Source organism: Saccopteryx leptura, chromosome 13 (assembly GCF_036850995.1).
Source record: "Saccopteryx leptura isolate mSacLep1 chromosome 13, mSacLep1_pri_phased_curated, whole genome shotgun sequence".
In the NCBI taxonomy this organism is placed as follows: Eukaryota; Metazoa; Chordata; class Mammalia; order Chiroptera; family Emballonuridae; genus Saccopteryx; species Saccopteryx leptura.
The window spans coordinates 26,090,883-26,107,220 of record NC_089515.1 but is presented as its reverse complement, the minus strand read 5'-3'; the positions used below and the strand labels follow the sequence as shown (position 1 = coordinate 26,107,220).

The window sequence follows — 16,338 nt, the reverse complement described above, 5'->3', positions numbered from 1 at the left end:
ATTGCAAGAATTGTGAAATATGCTACAGAAAATCCAATTATTATATCACTATTGCTATTTAGTACATGGGTTAATAGTAGTAATATTCCTTTCAGTGATCTTGATCTGAGGGGACAAGTATATTTAAATCGTGCATATAAATTACCCTCTTTCTTATGTATAAATGTGTGCCATATCTGTAGTCTAAATACAAAAAAGAATCTTTCATATTAGAGATCTTACAATTTAATAATCTTATCAACTATGACTCACATTTTTTAATTACTCTAAAAGCTCTAATTACTGAGGCGCTTTAACCTAAATTTAGATAGCAGCCATTTTGATTCTTCCAAGAATAAGTAATATTCCAGTTTGGGCTCTGTTTTTAGACTTTTACTTCACATATCTGTAAAATTATTGCCTTCTATAACTGTTTTGTCACTATTACAACATTCTCAACTTTAACTCCTTTAAGTTTAATCTATTGTATTACACACTTAGGCTCTCAATTACTTATTGTTATTATTAGAACTGGTAGTCTCCATCCTTTGCTACAAAAATCAAAGGAAAGCAATATATATATTTTTTAATTTCTTAAAATATTCAGTGGTCTCTAGGCCTACTTTATCAACTGAAAATATGGCATAGGAAAATATAGTCAATGGAAATGATCCGTATAAGGAATGTCAGAATTTATTTAAAATTATGGTTTAAAGTTAAGTCATGTGTCTCTTAAATTAGAATGTCTTAATGATTTGCTGTAAAATATTGTATATATTATAAATTATATATATATATTTTATTTTTCAGTCATTAGGTTACAACTAGCAAATGTTGATTGACCCTATTTTGTATCCTTTAAAAATAATGTCTCCTTTCTGACCATACTGCTCTGTTTCATCACAAGTGGGTGACTTCTGGCTAAAGAAGCTAAAATCTTAACATGAGTACCGATCCCAGGACAGGGTGATGATGTTAATGAGTTTCATTGAGAGCTGTCCAAGTGAGCATCTGTTCCTTTTGTTTTCTCCATACTTTGTAAGCCAGGATCTCTGAGCTGTGTAGTTATGTTGGTGGGTGTCTGTGTGATGGGGTGGTTTGTTTTGGGGTTTTTGTTTTTTCTTTCTCTCTCACCCTCTGTTTCATTGGTGCATGGTTAGAAATCTGGTATCTGGCACAGTGGCACAATTTCTTCTATACTCTTGGGTGAGATATTAAGTTTGCTCATTGCTGCTCATCAGTCTGTTTCCTCTGCTCCCAGATTGTGACCCTCTCATCCTATTATTGCTTATTTCAACATTATTCTGACATCTATGTCCTTTCATTGTTTCCTTAAATACCCTAATTTAATAATGATTTCTATCATTTTTTTTATTGAAACTGGTTCCATCTATTGGCCCATGTCCTGTCTTTTGGTTCATTTCTTCAGACTTGAGCCAAATAAACAGTTGATCAATGCCAAATAAAGACATGTAGCTGAATTATTTTTTCTTATTAACAGCCTTCAGTGAGGTACCAATAACATGGGAATAGGGGAAGAATTTTCCCATTTTCATTTACATGTGTTATAGTATCTTATGATTCTGTGCTGTTTCTGTTGGCCTTGTTCATTGCTTGACCTTTGGAAGGTAATGACTTGCTACTATTTTTGTAGGTCTGCAAGCTTGTCCCTATTTCCTGCTCTTCACTTTTAGCCCTTAACTGAATAGTTTCGTCTGCTGCACTTGATATGGCTGCAGTGGTTTTTAACTTGGTACAGTGTCTGTTATTGATTCGGATTGTTCTCCAAAGTGGCCTTGAATGTCCAGCCATCTCCATGTGAGAGCAACTATAATATAGTGATAGCAACCATTTTTGGCTCTAGTTCAAAGCAGTAATTCTAATACGAGTGACTTTGGTTGGGGTAGAGATAGTAATTAAAGTCTATAACCTTACTATCTAATACTGTTTACATGCATTTTAGAGAAAACTTTAATACCAGTTATCCCCTTAAAAACAGCAATGGTGTTATGTTCAGACTACTAATAGTACATTGTATATAACTCTTCATTGCCAGAAATATCTTACAATAAATGTTTTACAATAGGCCTAAGAAAAGGGACCCATTAGTCCTCTTTAGAATATGAGAAAACAAAGTTGTAAGACAAACTACAGTATAGCCACCCTAGGTTAATAATAATCTTCTGAATCTCTAACTTAAAGAATGAGGCTTTAAAAAAGATTTAAAAATAAAAATGGAGGAAGGGTCATTTTATCAGTATAACTTAATCCTAGTAATATTTGGAGGTACTGAAATGTCTTATTTTCTTCCAAAGCCTTCCTTCTTACTAATTATAGGCCTGTATTTCATGAAATTTGTGTTTGGAACTTGATGAGCTTTGTTTTTATTGTAGCTTTAAATGGACAGTCATTATTGACTGCCAACTTAGTCTTCAAAATCAATAATTAGGTTGTACCTAATTGTCAGCCTTCATGATGTTTTGTAGTTGATAAAGACAACTAACTGGAAAAATGAGGAGCATTTAAATAGTACTGAAAAGTTTGGTTTCAGGCTTTTCCCTGATTTACCCTAACACACACGTGCGCACACACACACACACACACACACACACGAGTTAAAATTGAGTTGTTTGAACATATACCTAGATTTCTGTCCAAGTAGGAATAAGTACTCTATGTTTGGAAAATAAACCACTTCAGCAGTCCTTTGTAGATGTTCTTGTTGTTGTTTGTTGTTGTTATTGTTTTTTACTTGAGACTAATAATCTGTTTGGAACTGACTGAGACAGAAAAATGTGATGTTCCTTTCTACTTACTCCAGATTTTGATAGAAGACTTGTTTTATTTATTTCCAAAATTATATCCGCAGGAAACAAGCTGTTTAAATTCAGATTATGCTGAAGCAAAATGGTCCTGGTATGGGAAGCAACGTGCTGTTTTATGAGCACAGAGTCCCTTTTCTCATAACTGATTGATAGTAAATATTTTCCTGAAGAATTATTGCCAACCATGAACAGTGCAACTGTTTCACTTTTTTTCCGTGCTACTTGCTGTACCAGCCATTGTCGGTAATTAAGATCTACAATTCACAATGCAGACGTTTGCACTTCCTCTGGGTCTGCGCTTTTTATAAGGCATTTCAGCTGTTCAGAGTTTCTTTTGAGTTTTAAACTACACGTTAACAGGCTTCTTTAATATACTGTTCTACAACTAGCATGTCAGATGGTCCATTCGTCACACAGGCTCCTCTGTTGGGTCTAACAATTAGCTTTGTGGAGAATATATTTAGATTAACCATATTACTGAGGATGATGTGGTTGAAAAAACTCTACACATTAGGCTTATTGCTAAGGCAGGAATAAAGTTCAGAAGTAATATTTTTCCTTTCATCTTTAAATGTTCATATAAATTTAATGAGTTTTAATGGGGTGGGGGTTATAGAGAGGTTCTGAGAAATACTAGTAGAGTGACTTTTCCAAGTTTACTTTGAAGTAATAATAGAATCAAGGACCGTTGTGACAGACAAGAGTTTGTGTGTTTGTCATTTAAGGATATAAGAATACATAACCTTCTAGACGTGCATGATATTTAGGAATACAGACAAAGAGTACCAAACTGGACCGGCAGATTTACTGCACATTTGTTGTGTAATCAGCTTTAGGAACCCTACTTAGCATATGCCATTGGAGAGGAAAGTATGCATAGGAATCCTGGTCTGTATTAAAATTGGTAAAATTCGAAGTCATTTTCAACCATTTCAAGAAAATCAATTTAAAAAATAAAAAGTGACGATCTTCACGAATTATGCCTGAGAGTCGGAGTAACTACTTGCAGTTTCCTTACTACCTGCATTCATTGTTAAACACACAAGAGAAACAAGAAACTGAAACCTTAACAAAACAGGTTTAAAACTTTGCGCCGAGTGGAGATCAGACTGGCTGTTTTTAAGCCTGACGTCAGATGCATTGATTCTGCACGTTGGCCTCCATCTTCCAGCAGAGCAGATCTGCAGAGAAAGGCAGGACATCGGTTTCAGTGCTGATTTCCTGGTGGGCCCTTGAATAGAAGACAGAATTTAAACAAAGCCTTTCCACAGCACTTTTATTTGCCAAAAACCTAAAACTTTCTGTAGTTCTTTTGAGCTACAACCACAGTATTTCTGGAAACTTTTTTTCCTTGTGAACTCTTTATGAACCTTTTTTTAATAGCAGCGGTGGTTCAACTGTTGGGAACCACTGATACATCTGACTGAGATACTTCAAGATGCTAGGCTAGACCTTCTTCACATTTCTTTCTAGCCAGGAAGCTTATAAGATTGAGTTTGTCTTTGTGGATTGATCTAGATTAGCATGAGATGAGCCCAGTCAGTGTCTTCATCCATGAAAAAGGAAAGGTTGGGAGAGAGGGGTGAAGGAAGAAAGTTCTTCATCAAGAATTGACTGCAGTATTGCCTGCTGATGCATGTCAGATCACCCGCACGGAGAGATCACATGGCTCCTCCAAAAGTCAAACGATCAATTCGCCTCGTTTTGGCTCTGTACTTAATGCACAAACAGTGCGATCTGCGGGGCTGTAATTGCATTGTTAGGGCCAAGGAACAAGCCTGTGCCTTTTCAGCAGACAGCTGGCAGGGAGAGAGGCATGTTGTTAGGAAAGAGAGAGGCAAGGCAAATAAAATTACTGCTAACGCTCAGAGATCGGCAGGAGTCCTACTTGCCTAATCTTACCGGTGGGAGCAAGCGGCTGTTGTAATCCAATTATAGCAGCATAAGCAATTTGTTAGACACTCCGCATAATGTAACAATTTCCCAATAAACTCTGACTTGTAATAACGTCGGCAAGAGTCCGCATAAATCTGCCCGAATGGTGGGGGCTGAAGCGTTCGGCTGGGGGCTTGTAATTGGCACCATCAGCACGTTTTGCAGAGTGCAGTATGGTGCAGTCTTTTAGTGCAGGAATTTTAAGGAGAAAAGCATGCCACACGTTCTTAGAAAAAAGAAAAGTGACTGTTAAAAGGGGAGCAGCAAGAAGGGCATACTCTTGCCTGCACGTTACCTACCAATCTTAGTGTAGAAAGAAAACAGGAGGAAGCCATGTTTCCTTCTAATACTAAAGGGGGGAGAAGGGGGTGCCTGGTGGATTAAATTCCTATATTTAAAAGGCATCAGTTTTTATTATTTATACCCTCCTCCAGCCCCCCAAAATGCTGTTCAGACAGCATTTAGCTAACATTTTTATCTGTTCATAGCCAAGCAAGCCTAGAAATACGAAGTTTAAATCTATTTTCTTCTAGAGTTTAGCATTTTCTTTATAACCAGAAAATATAGTTTCTTTGTGCCAAAAACAGTTCTTTCTTTTAAAGATATTATCTCATTGAATATTAAACCTTTCTGGAGAGTTCTGTCTTCTGCTTTACGAAACTGTCTCTTACTGAAGGGTTTTAAAACCCAGCTTGTTGTTTGCTTAGCTGGCTTTACTACACTGCTTATTTTACAATTCTGAAATATATTGTGAATATATATGTTACTAGGATTAGTAATCTTTCTTGTTGAACACTTACATTGTATGAGAATACATTTTTTTTTTTTACTTTAAAACTACCTGTAAGGTTATTACAGAAATAATTTTGACTCCTAAGTCATAAAATTTTTGTTTTGGAAAAATATTTGTTGTTTTGTGGAGAAAATAAAACCTCCATTATTTATTGATTGATTAGAATTTCCAGTCACAGAATAGAGTTTGTTATTTATACGAGGTATAGGATGTGGAGAATACTCATAGATTTTAGTTAATAAACAGGTTTTCATCCAACCGAGTGTGCATTAAATGTTATCTATCTACTTTCTTATGCCAACCCGACTCTTCGTTGTTGTTAATTTATATCAAAGCCAAGCATTTGAAATAAGAACAGAATTCTTCAGAATATCATATTGCTGTGGGTATTATTACAATAAATATTTACTTTCCGTATAAACATTTTCTTCTGAAGCAAATGCTGCCTCGTTTGACTGGAGCTATATCAATAAACTGTGGTACCTCTAATAAAGCCACTCAGTGTCTGAGTTTAACTAATGGCTGATTTTCATGGCTTTGACAGTGAGCTGTGTGCGTTATTTTCTCCTGATATTGTAAAAATAATGAGAGCAAATTAGAACAATCAGTTTACACAGATAGCTCCTGATTGGAGGCGATGGGCAATATGGCAGCAGGTAATCCATCTTCGGGCTCCTGTCACATTAACTTCAGCAGTGTGAAAAGATCAGGTGGTGGGAAGCAGGGATCCTGCCCAATCGGAACACTGAAATTAATGAGAAGAGCATTGTTCTGTGATCAACCTTTCAATTAGCGAGACTGGAAACGGAGGGAGTGATGAAAACAGCAGCACAGCCGCACAATGCCAGGCACAGTTCCTGACAAGGGGAAAAGTCTGTGGGTTTTTAACTTCACATTTTTCTTGCAGTATATAGACATTATGTTTCCACATTAGAGCTGGTTCACAGATTTTAAGAAATACTGCCTGCTTCCCAAAGTAGTGTCACAAATATGGTTGATGTGTTAATAATCTATAAACTATAATTCTGTCCTGGAGCATTTAGGATTTTGATCTCCAGAACACTTTCTTTGGTATTGCAAACTGGATTTTAACTTCTGAATTTTTAAAAATCAGATGATCAGAGAAATTAAATTTTAAAAAGTTCTGCCTTGTCGACCTACCACCATCCCACCCTTCCAGTTTAGTTGCAAATAGCATGAGATTTTTCTGGTTTGGAGCAATTCTGTCACCTTTTGGGTTGCATAAAAGAGGAGCAAAATCCAGGCAAGTAAGCGATGACATATTTAAAGTGTGTTTGTTTCCTGGTTCTGTTCATTAGGAAATTTATTGTTGTTTTTAGTTGTTTTGTTTTAATGCCATTAGTTTTTCAGTATTGGGGGCTGTGTGATTTCCATTTATTTAATTGAGAATTGAATATCAATGAATGATGTTTATAGGAGGAAGAGGGGAGAAATCTATGCAGTAACTGTGACTAAAGGCTGATTCATCCACTTAACACTCAATTATACCAAAATTGTAACCTTGTTAATTAACCCTGTAATATGAGAAAATATGAATAAGGCTACGGAAGATATGAATGAGCCAAATTTTCACTACCAAATCAGTTTTCTGGACTTTCTTTAGCAGGCTGTAAATGAAGGAAAGTTGTGAGGCCTAATAATATATCTATTATAGGCTATGTAAATGAATCCAGATATCTTCCATAGATATATAAATAAACTTGTTTTCTTGATATTGACAGTTAATTGACTTAAGCATTTATTTAAAGTATTAATACATAAAAATTAGTTATCAGTACCCATCTGAGTATAGCAAGAAAGAGCCTAAAGAATAATACAAAATATTCAGGTTAACTGTAAGATCATCTTTTCTCATCATGGTTAATAAGACTGTATATATACACACACATATATATATTGCTAACAGTGATTCTTGTAGCCCTAAGATACTATATTTACAAAATGCAAGTCCCTGGTATTATACCTCTGTGCAAAACTTATAAAACAGAGGCACTTTACTTCCCCCTGGTACCTATCTCTCTATGATTCTTCTCCATAAAATTTTTAGTAGACTTTTTGAATTCTGTCAGAAACCTGGTTTTTGTTTTTGTTTTTTGAGTGATAATGAGCTTTTACTGAAAATACATATTTACTGTATTTTTCACTCCATAAGACGCACCTGACCATAAGACACACCTAGGGTTTTAAGGAGGAAAATAAGAAAAAAAATATTCTGAACCAAATTGTGTGTTAAAATATTTAATAAAATACCATATTTTTCGCTCCATAAGATGCATGGGCATTTCCCCCTCCACTTTTGGGGGGGGGAGTACATCTCATGGAGTGAAAAATACGGAGTATTTAGACTAATATGTATCAGTATTTCACAATTAGTGACTTAATACTAAGTAGTCTCTAGGACTTACCCCGTCTACTCTTTAAGAGAATGGTGCTGCTGTGCATATTAATACACTGCTCACAAAAATTAGGGGTTCAAGGAACGTGCAGATAGTCCAGTACTGTGTGCGTTTTCACCAATGAAATAAAAGTTGGTTTTGCATCTCATTTGCATAATTGAACAACTTTCTTTGATTTGTTGTTTGCTTTTCTGATGTTCATGTTAAATTTAAAAATATCAAATGCTTTTTTTTATTGCTTCATATTCATTTTGAAATATCCCCTAATTTTTGTGAACAGTATATTTTAAAGACCACTTGTTAGAATTCTGCAGGATACTTTTTTGCACTCCTTATCTGGGAGAGAGATTTTTATTCTTATAGCTTTTATGGATTTTTGTAGCTTGTCAGTCTCCTCTCTCCTAGTTTGACAGTTTCAGAAGCCTGGGCTCATAAGCTCTCTATGAATAAATATGTTCTTAGTTATATGGTATAAATAGATCACTTACAAAGCTTGTGAAACCTGAGCTCTCCTTTTGAACCTTTTAGTATCCATGAGCTCAGGATCCATACATGTTAAATTTTATTCTTGTTTCATGACTTCAGCTTATAAAGCAAATGAGCTATGAATTCAAATGTCTGTTCTCTATACCAAGTTTCATGTATTTTTTCCTTTTTTCTATGATTCTGGAATTCCATATGATATAGTGATCTTGCCAATATTTGTTATTGTTGTTACAGTTCTTTTCCAGTAAGATTTGCTTAAGATCAGTGTTAAAATAGATGTCACTTTTATGAGGACGTCTTTTTTTGTTTATACTAGTAATTACACAATGTCTAACCGGCTGAATGACTAAGAAACTCCTTTTTTGATTTCCTAACGGAGCTAGAGTTACAAAGTCACTTTAAATTCTACTAGTCCCAAATCTCATCAGTAGAGTTCACTTTAGAGAGCTTTTTATTAGTCTAACCCTTTGGAGTTCACCCTTACACCCTTATGTAAAGTTCTTATGTATGAAACCAGTTGAATCTCTTGAGGCTATTATAATCCTTTTAAGCCTCACTCCCCACCCCCACCACTTTTTTAGTTTCTTATATATGTTCCTATATAAGGAATTGAAATGTGTCCACTTTCTTTTTTGTGTGTCTTCAGGATGGAAGGCCTTTTTCTTTTTTTTTGAGAATACATTGTTATTTTTGCCCCTGTGTTTAGGTACTGTAGTGCTACCTATGTGATGTATTCCTTTTTTGTGTGTGTGTGTATTTTTCTGAAGTTGGAAACGGGGAGGCAGTCAGACAGACTCCCGCATGCGCCCAACCAGGATCCACCCGGCATGCCCACCAGGGGGCGATGCTCTGCCCATCTGGGGCATTGCTCTGTTGCAACCAGAGCCATTCTAGTGCCTGAGGCAGAGGCCATGGAGCTGTCCCCAGCACCCGGGCCAACTTTGCTCCAATGAAGCCTTGGCTGCGGAAGGGGACGAGAGAGACAGAGAGGAAGGAGAGGGGGAGGGGTAGAGAAACAGATGGGCGCCTCTCCTGTGTGCCCTGGCTCTTCTCTGTGCCCAGGCCAGGAATCGAACCTGGGACTCCTGCACGCCAGGCCGATGCTCTACCACTGAGCCAACCGGCCAGGGCCTATGTGATGTATTTCAATTCTTACATGAACCTGATGAAATGGATATTACCCTTATTTTACAGTAAAGGAACTTGAAGCTTAGGGAAGTTAAACCTTTTCCCAAGATTTCACGTCCCTAAGTTGTAGAGTCAAGTTTTGAACTCAGATCTAACTTCAGAGTCCCTGCTCTACTACACCCTGTTACCTTTCAAGTAGTATTTAGAGGTCTCGTGTATCTCTCCTACTATTATAGTTGGTCTCACACTAAGAAGCACCTATAACTTTTCTACATTTGAGTTCTATAGATTTTTGACATCTAGCAAATGTTATTTCTTTATTTCTAGCCCTTTCTGTGACACTCCTCTATTACTTATAAAATACCTAGTTCTGACTGAACTGATCCAAGTACTCTATTCAGAAAACTTAACTATCCTGGGTTACCTACTCAGTAATTCTACTATGTAACTTTAAATGTTTACTCAGTAATAATCACCTACCTTATAAACATAGGCCTTAAAAGATCTAAGATGACTTTGTGGCTCTATGTTCCATTGCTCTACATATAAAATAAGTGGAACAGTATGAGTCCAGATACTGTTCAAGGTGGTGATTCATACCTTAATAATTGTTTTAGAAGTTGTTGTTGAATACAGATCTCGTCCTACTGTCTGTTAAGATTTATGATATAAACATACTTGGGCAGTCCTTTTATACCAAAGATTTATTTTTCCTGGTTAAGCTTAGTAATTAACTTTGTCAATTTAAAATATGTCCCTTAAAGCTTCAAAGCCCAGGCTCTGATTGAACTTAAGTAAAAATTTTTATAGTTTTGTGTATGCTTCTAGCTAGTTTGGTGATTGTGAAGACATGATGAAGGTTAATAGGTGGATGCTGATATCCTCCATATCAGACAGCAGAGAGGAGGCTTGGGACAGGAGTTAAATGGTTAAGAAGAAATAGGTTCAGCAAAGGCAAAGGAAAACAAAAAGCAAACAGACCTTAATGAGAGAGAGAGAGAGAGAGAGTAAAAATCTCCCTGTATATTCTCTAATGTAAAGAATAGAAGTTTTTGATAGTTAAGGTTAACATAAATGTCATGCTCAAGCTTGTAAAAATATATATTCAAACTTGCTTACATGAAGCACTAAGACCATGACAAACAGGAATATTGAAATATTCTAAAAGAATGGACATAAACTTAATTATGTTTATACTTCAGACATCACTTCTTTAACTTTATCCACATTTTTTAGAATATTTAACAGCATTAGTAATTTAATTATAAAGTTATTTTTAAATCTGAGAGCAAGCCAAAAGGGAAATATAGAGAGAAAACCATGTTTAAAAAGAGATGGTTCCTACAGTGTTAACTATGGAGTGTGTAGCGTGACTCTGTAATGGAATATCATGGCAGGGGGTATAATACTGTAAATAAGATGAATATGCCACTTGTGGATTAATGGGCAACCTAAAGAGTGGCTTTATTTACATCGATGTGTGAGGTTCGTTTTCAGTTTGTGTGTTTTCTCTTATTGTGATTAGAGTACTTATAAACCTGATAGTTTAATTAGAGAACTTTTGAAAAAAATGTTTCCTTTAATCCTGATATTAATACGCATATACACACACACAGGTGTTTATATGATATTTTGGTAGGATTAATAAAGTATCATCTTAGCCTTTAAAATTGATAGGTTAAAGGAGTTTTCTTTTAACTTTTTCTTTGGGTAACACTTAAGGGTTCTGAAGTTAAATCCAAGAAATATAGCTCTTTTATATTTTGTTATAAATGATAAGGAGTAGGTGTAGATACCAGATGTATCCAGATGACAGTAGATTCTGTTTGCAGTGATATAGTGTTGTGGCTATGGGATGCTTTTCAAAGGTTTGATTACAAAGTAATGTAAACTTGAATACATGCAGCCTAGAGTCACCGTCTCATTATAACATGAAAACATGCAAGAAGCATAGATTCTAAATGAGAGCTTTATGTAACTATTATTTTTAGTCAATTATTTGGGTTGCTGTTGATTGTCAATTAATACTATTATTGATGCTCTTGAAATTTCAAAAGTTTGTAATTGAGACAATTACTTACTCCTTGCTTTCTCTCAATTGAAAATGTTTGATAAAAGTTCCTTATAAAAGGCAAATTGTATGCAAAAGGTAGACCCTCAGATTATATTTGTTGAGTCTGATTGACTTGAAAACAAACAAAAAAATTTGAAATATGTTTATAGTATTAAAATCCAGAGATTGTGTCATCAAATATGACAGCCTTTTGCACTATTACTTACTGAATAGTCACAGTGTGCCAGACACTGGGCCAAGGGTTTGTTTGTTTTTTTCCTTTTAAGTGAGATGACAGCATGTCTTTTTTTTTTTTTTAATTTTTTTTTTAAAATTCATTTTAGAGAAGAGAGAGAAAGGGAGAGAGAGAGACAGAGAGGGAGAGAGAGAGGAGAGAGAGAGAGAGAGAGAAGGTGGGGAGGAGATGGAAGCATCAACTCCCATATGTGCCTTGACCAGGCAAGCCCAGGGTTTCGAACCGGCGACCTCAGCATTTCCAGGTCGACGTTTTATCCACTGCACTACCGCAGGTCAGGCTGGGCCAAGGGTTTTTATATACTGTATACACTCTCACTTGAATCCTCACAGTCTTATTGAGCCATAACCCCATTTTACGTACAAATAAAATAGAACTCAGATCACGCAATTTACCCAAGGTATGTTGCAGAACTGGAATTTGAACCCAGACTGTCTGGCCCAATGGCCTGTGCTTTCAGCCACTGTGTTTTGTAAATTTTAGTACATAGAAATTATGGTAGATGTAGCAAATAGGAGATTATTTACAGAATTCTCTATGGTGCCTATTATATGGTAACAATTTATTAACACATAGCCAGAATTTGAAAAATATGGAAGTATGCAAATTGGTTATATAAAATCATGATCTAATAATACATTTAGGTTTTTATTCTTCTTTTGCATATACAAGATTTTCCTTTTCTGCATTCCATGAGAAATGATAAAAATCAAAAATACCTCAATTAGCAACCACAAACAAGTAAAACTGTTAATTGAACCTTGTAATCTCCTCTGCTGTCTGTAAGGCTTTTCTTTTCAGGCTTTGATTGTGTGTAATAAAACTGTTGCTTAATTAATGCCAGGGTTCTGAAGCCTTAGGATACCACAAAATAGAGTGAAGTGGAGAAACCAAAGGCAGCTTCAAATAGCTTTTCTGTCATGTTAATTTAGATCTGTCATTCTTGTTCTAGTTCATGATATACGGCTCCCAGCAGAGACTAGGTGAATTGAAAAAGAAGCAGTAGTGAATCTCGTTTTAGGAAAAACACAACTCATGATTGAGGCTCTCAGTAGGTTAATGAATAACTGTTATCAGACAATATTTCATTTCCTAGTTTGAGCTGCCCTTGGAATGAATGTGGCCATGTTAATGTGACCAGCAGACATGGTGCAAACCCAAACTAAGTGGTGGCTTGGCATCATGGTTTAGTGGTAGGTGCAGGAAAGATCCAGGGCTGACCTTCATGGAGCACTACTGCCTTTGGCAGAGGGGTGCTTGTGTGTAACCAGAGCACAAGAGAGGGCCTTGTACTGAGTTGTATTAATCACCATTTAGAATGCTAAAAAAAAAAGCAACAACAAAAATTTCCTTGGAAACTGCTAAAGTTTTCTTTAACTATGGACACACTTTTTGAGGGATCTCCATGCTAAAAACAAGTTGATAGGAAATGTTTGTTTCATATTATAACTCAAATTATTTCTGAATTTTAGAATGCAGAATAGTGAATAACATGTAATAGTCTTCACTAAAATGAATTTACTTTTAAGGTGACTCTACATTCTCTTCTTTTTCATTCTCATTCTCTCTCCTTGATTCAAGAAGCTCATTAATTATAGCTAGTTTCATAGTTCTATTACTTTTAACAAGAGTTTTGAAAAACTGTATTTCTTTCAGGGTGGGGAAGAATGCAAAATGAAGCCCCTTTTATTTCTGGCTACATTCCTTGATGGTTGTATTACAGTCTTTGAACTTTTAGAGCATGCTCAAATTCTGCCTGGAGTACATAGGATTACAACATCATATCTAAATTATACTGTCTGGCTATATCCAAACATGAAATAGACATTGCTGAGTGGAAGCATTGATATCATAATTTCAAATGGTTAAGGTGTCAGTGGAGAAGGGAGTTTACAAGCATGGGAAAAAAATACAGGCTTCAATCTGAATAGGTTTCTATTGTCCAGGGGGTTATTTAATGCTAATAAATACTTGTTTAGAATGGCTGGAACTAGGTTAAGTGTTTATAGCCAAACCTTTCTCTTCTCCACCGAAGAGCAAGGTTCTCCTAACACTGACCTACTTTGTTCTTATCCAGTACTGTAGGGACAATGGTTATGCAGCCATGGAGAGAAAAATAGATGAAGATCAGAAAAATTTTTCTGTAGGAAGTGCTTGGTAGCATGTTCCTTTGTTGGTGAGACACAATGTTGCCACAAATCATGTATAAATATTCTAAATTCTTTAATATTATAACAGTTGTAACCATTTTTAAGCATCCTTTCTAAGTAGATATTTCTCTCCTGGCTTTCTGTATTGTGAACTTTATAAAACTGGCTTAGGCAGCCTATTAATTATTCATACCATAGCAACAATTAAAGCAAATTAAAAATAAAAATCGCCATATTGCATTTAACCGTGGGCAGCACCAAAATGTGTCAGCTCTGTAAGAGCCTGTGGTGTTTCCTTAGTTAAAAGTGCTAGAGGGAGCTCTAACCTTGTTCAGCGTAGTGGCATATGGGAACAATTGTCTGTATGTGGCCTTAGGGTTGCAATTGAAGACAGAGGCTAACGCTGTTCCATGGCAGAAATTTAAATCTTTTTTATTAGAACTTCCTGTTTCTTTTATATCAGAAAATAAGGATTAGGGCTATCTATCTATTACCAAACAGGACTTTATTCACCCTTCTCTCTCTTTCTATGAATACTCTTTCTACTACAGTATTCAGAAGACCCTCAGTTTGACTCAATAAATTTTCAAAAAGTGATGCCAAGATTCTTTTTAAAAGAAAGAGGAAAGTAAAGTACAAGAACATTCCAGAAGCCTAATCCTGCCCCCCTTCCAAGGGTGGTAACCATTACCTCACTTCTAACATCATACATTAGTTTTGCCTGTTTTGGACCTTGTATAAGTGGAATCATACAGTGCATCATTTACTGTTTGACTTATATCACTCAACATAATTGTTGAGAGTCATATTGTTGTATATAGTTGTAACATTTTTATTCTCATTGATGTGCAGTATTTCATTGTGTAACTATACCAGATTTATTCATTTTATTGCTGATGAATATTTGAGTTGCTCTCAGATTTTGATAACTACAAAATATTATATATATGTATATGTATATATCTTTTTCCCCCCGTGTGTGAATATGTACAATGAATACACGTATTCTGTGTAACTAGAAAGAGAACTGGAATTGCCAAACTGGTGATATCAATTTACTGTATTTTCCCCATGTATAAGATGCACCCTTTTTCTTTTTTTCTTTTTTCTTTTTTTTTAAGAGATGACTCATTTTTTTTTTTTAATTTGATTCAGTCTTAAATGTTCATGATTTCCCACACAATATACTCCTCTGTGCATGCCATCAAGGGCTTTGGTGAGACTTTTTTTTTTTTTTTTTTTTTTACAGAGGCAGAGATAGACAGGGACAGACAGACAGGAACGGAAAGAGATGAGAAGCATCAATCATCAGTTTCTCGTTGCGCGTTGCGACTTCTTAGTTGTTCATTGATTGCTTTCTCACATGTGCCTTGACCGCGGGCCTTCAGCAGACCGAGTAATCCCCTGCTGGAGCCAGCGACCTTGGTTCTAAGCTGGTGAGCTCTTTGCTCAAGCCAGATGAGCCCGCGCTCAAGCTGGCGACCTTGGGGTCTCGAACCTGGGTCCTTCTGCATCCCAGTCCGATGCTCTATCCACTGCGCCACCACCTGGTCAGGCAGATGCACCCTTTTTCAAAAAATTTGGAGTCTAAAAACTGGGTACATCTTATACAGTGATTGTGGCATTTCAAAGGCTATAGATGGAACTGAGGACGAGGCAATATATATGAAGACAGTGATTCATCATCAGACACAGATGAAGACAAGCTAATGGATGAGAGTTTTGACAGTAATGAGGACTTGTATGAATTTTATGATGAATAAAACTTGAGTTCAATAATTATGTAATACTTTTTTTTTTTCTTCAAATTTTGGGCCCCAAAATTAAGGTGTGTCTTATCTACAGGGAAATATTTATACGTTATACTCTCTAGAGCAGTGAATGAGAGTTCCATTTTTCCTTCGTTAACCAATTTTTGTCTAGCTTTTTATTGTACTATTCTGGTATTGTATAACAGCAGTATCACATTATAGGGTGTTTTTTAACATATAACAAAATTTAGGGTTTTTTTACATTTAAAGTCTTAACCATTCTTGAGTGTACAATTCAATAATGTTAATACATTTACATTGTTATCGCTTGTTTTTGTTGTTTTTTATTATGAAAAGCTTAACAAATTTATATGTCATCTTTATGCAGAGGCCTTGTTAATGTTCTCTGTATTGTTCCAATTTTAGTTTGTTTGCTGCTAAAGTGAGCAGGTTATTACTTGTTTTTAATCTAAATTTTTCTTAACACCTAAAATTGAGCATCTTTTTATATGTCGATTGAACATTTAAATGTGAAGTGCCAGCCTGACCTGTAGTGGCACAGTGG

The 16,338-nt window shown here is 35.7% G+C and overlaps 1 protein-coding gene and 1 non-coding gene across 6 annotated transcripts in view; one reads left to right on the top strand and one right to left on the bottom strand.

Annotated features, from left to right (window-relative positions):
• Positions 1 to 16,338, top strand: part of BTRC (beta-transducin repeat containing E3 ubiquitin protein ligase) — a 213,284-nt gene that overhangs the window by 139,991 nt on the left and 56,955 nt on the right. The gene's annotated exons all lie outside the window — the stretch shown is intronic.
• LOC136385122 (U6 spliceosomal RNA) lies at positions 16,117 to 16,223 on the bottom strand. The gene has a single exon (XR_010747732.1). It is a non-coding gene; the product is annotated as a U6 spliceosomal RNA (small nuclear RNA).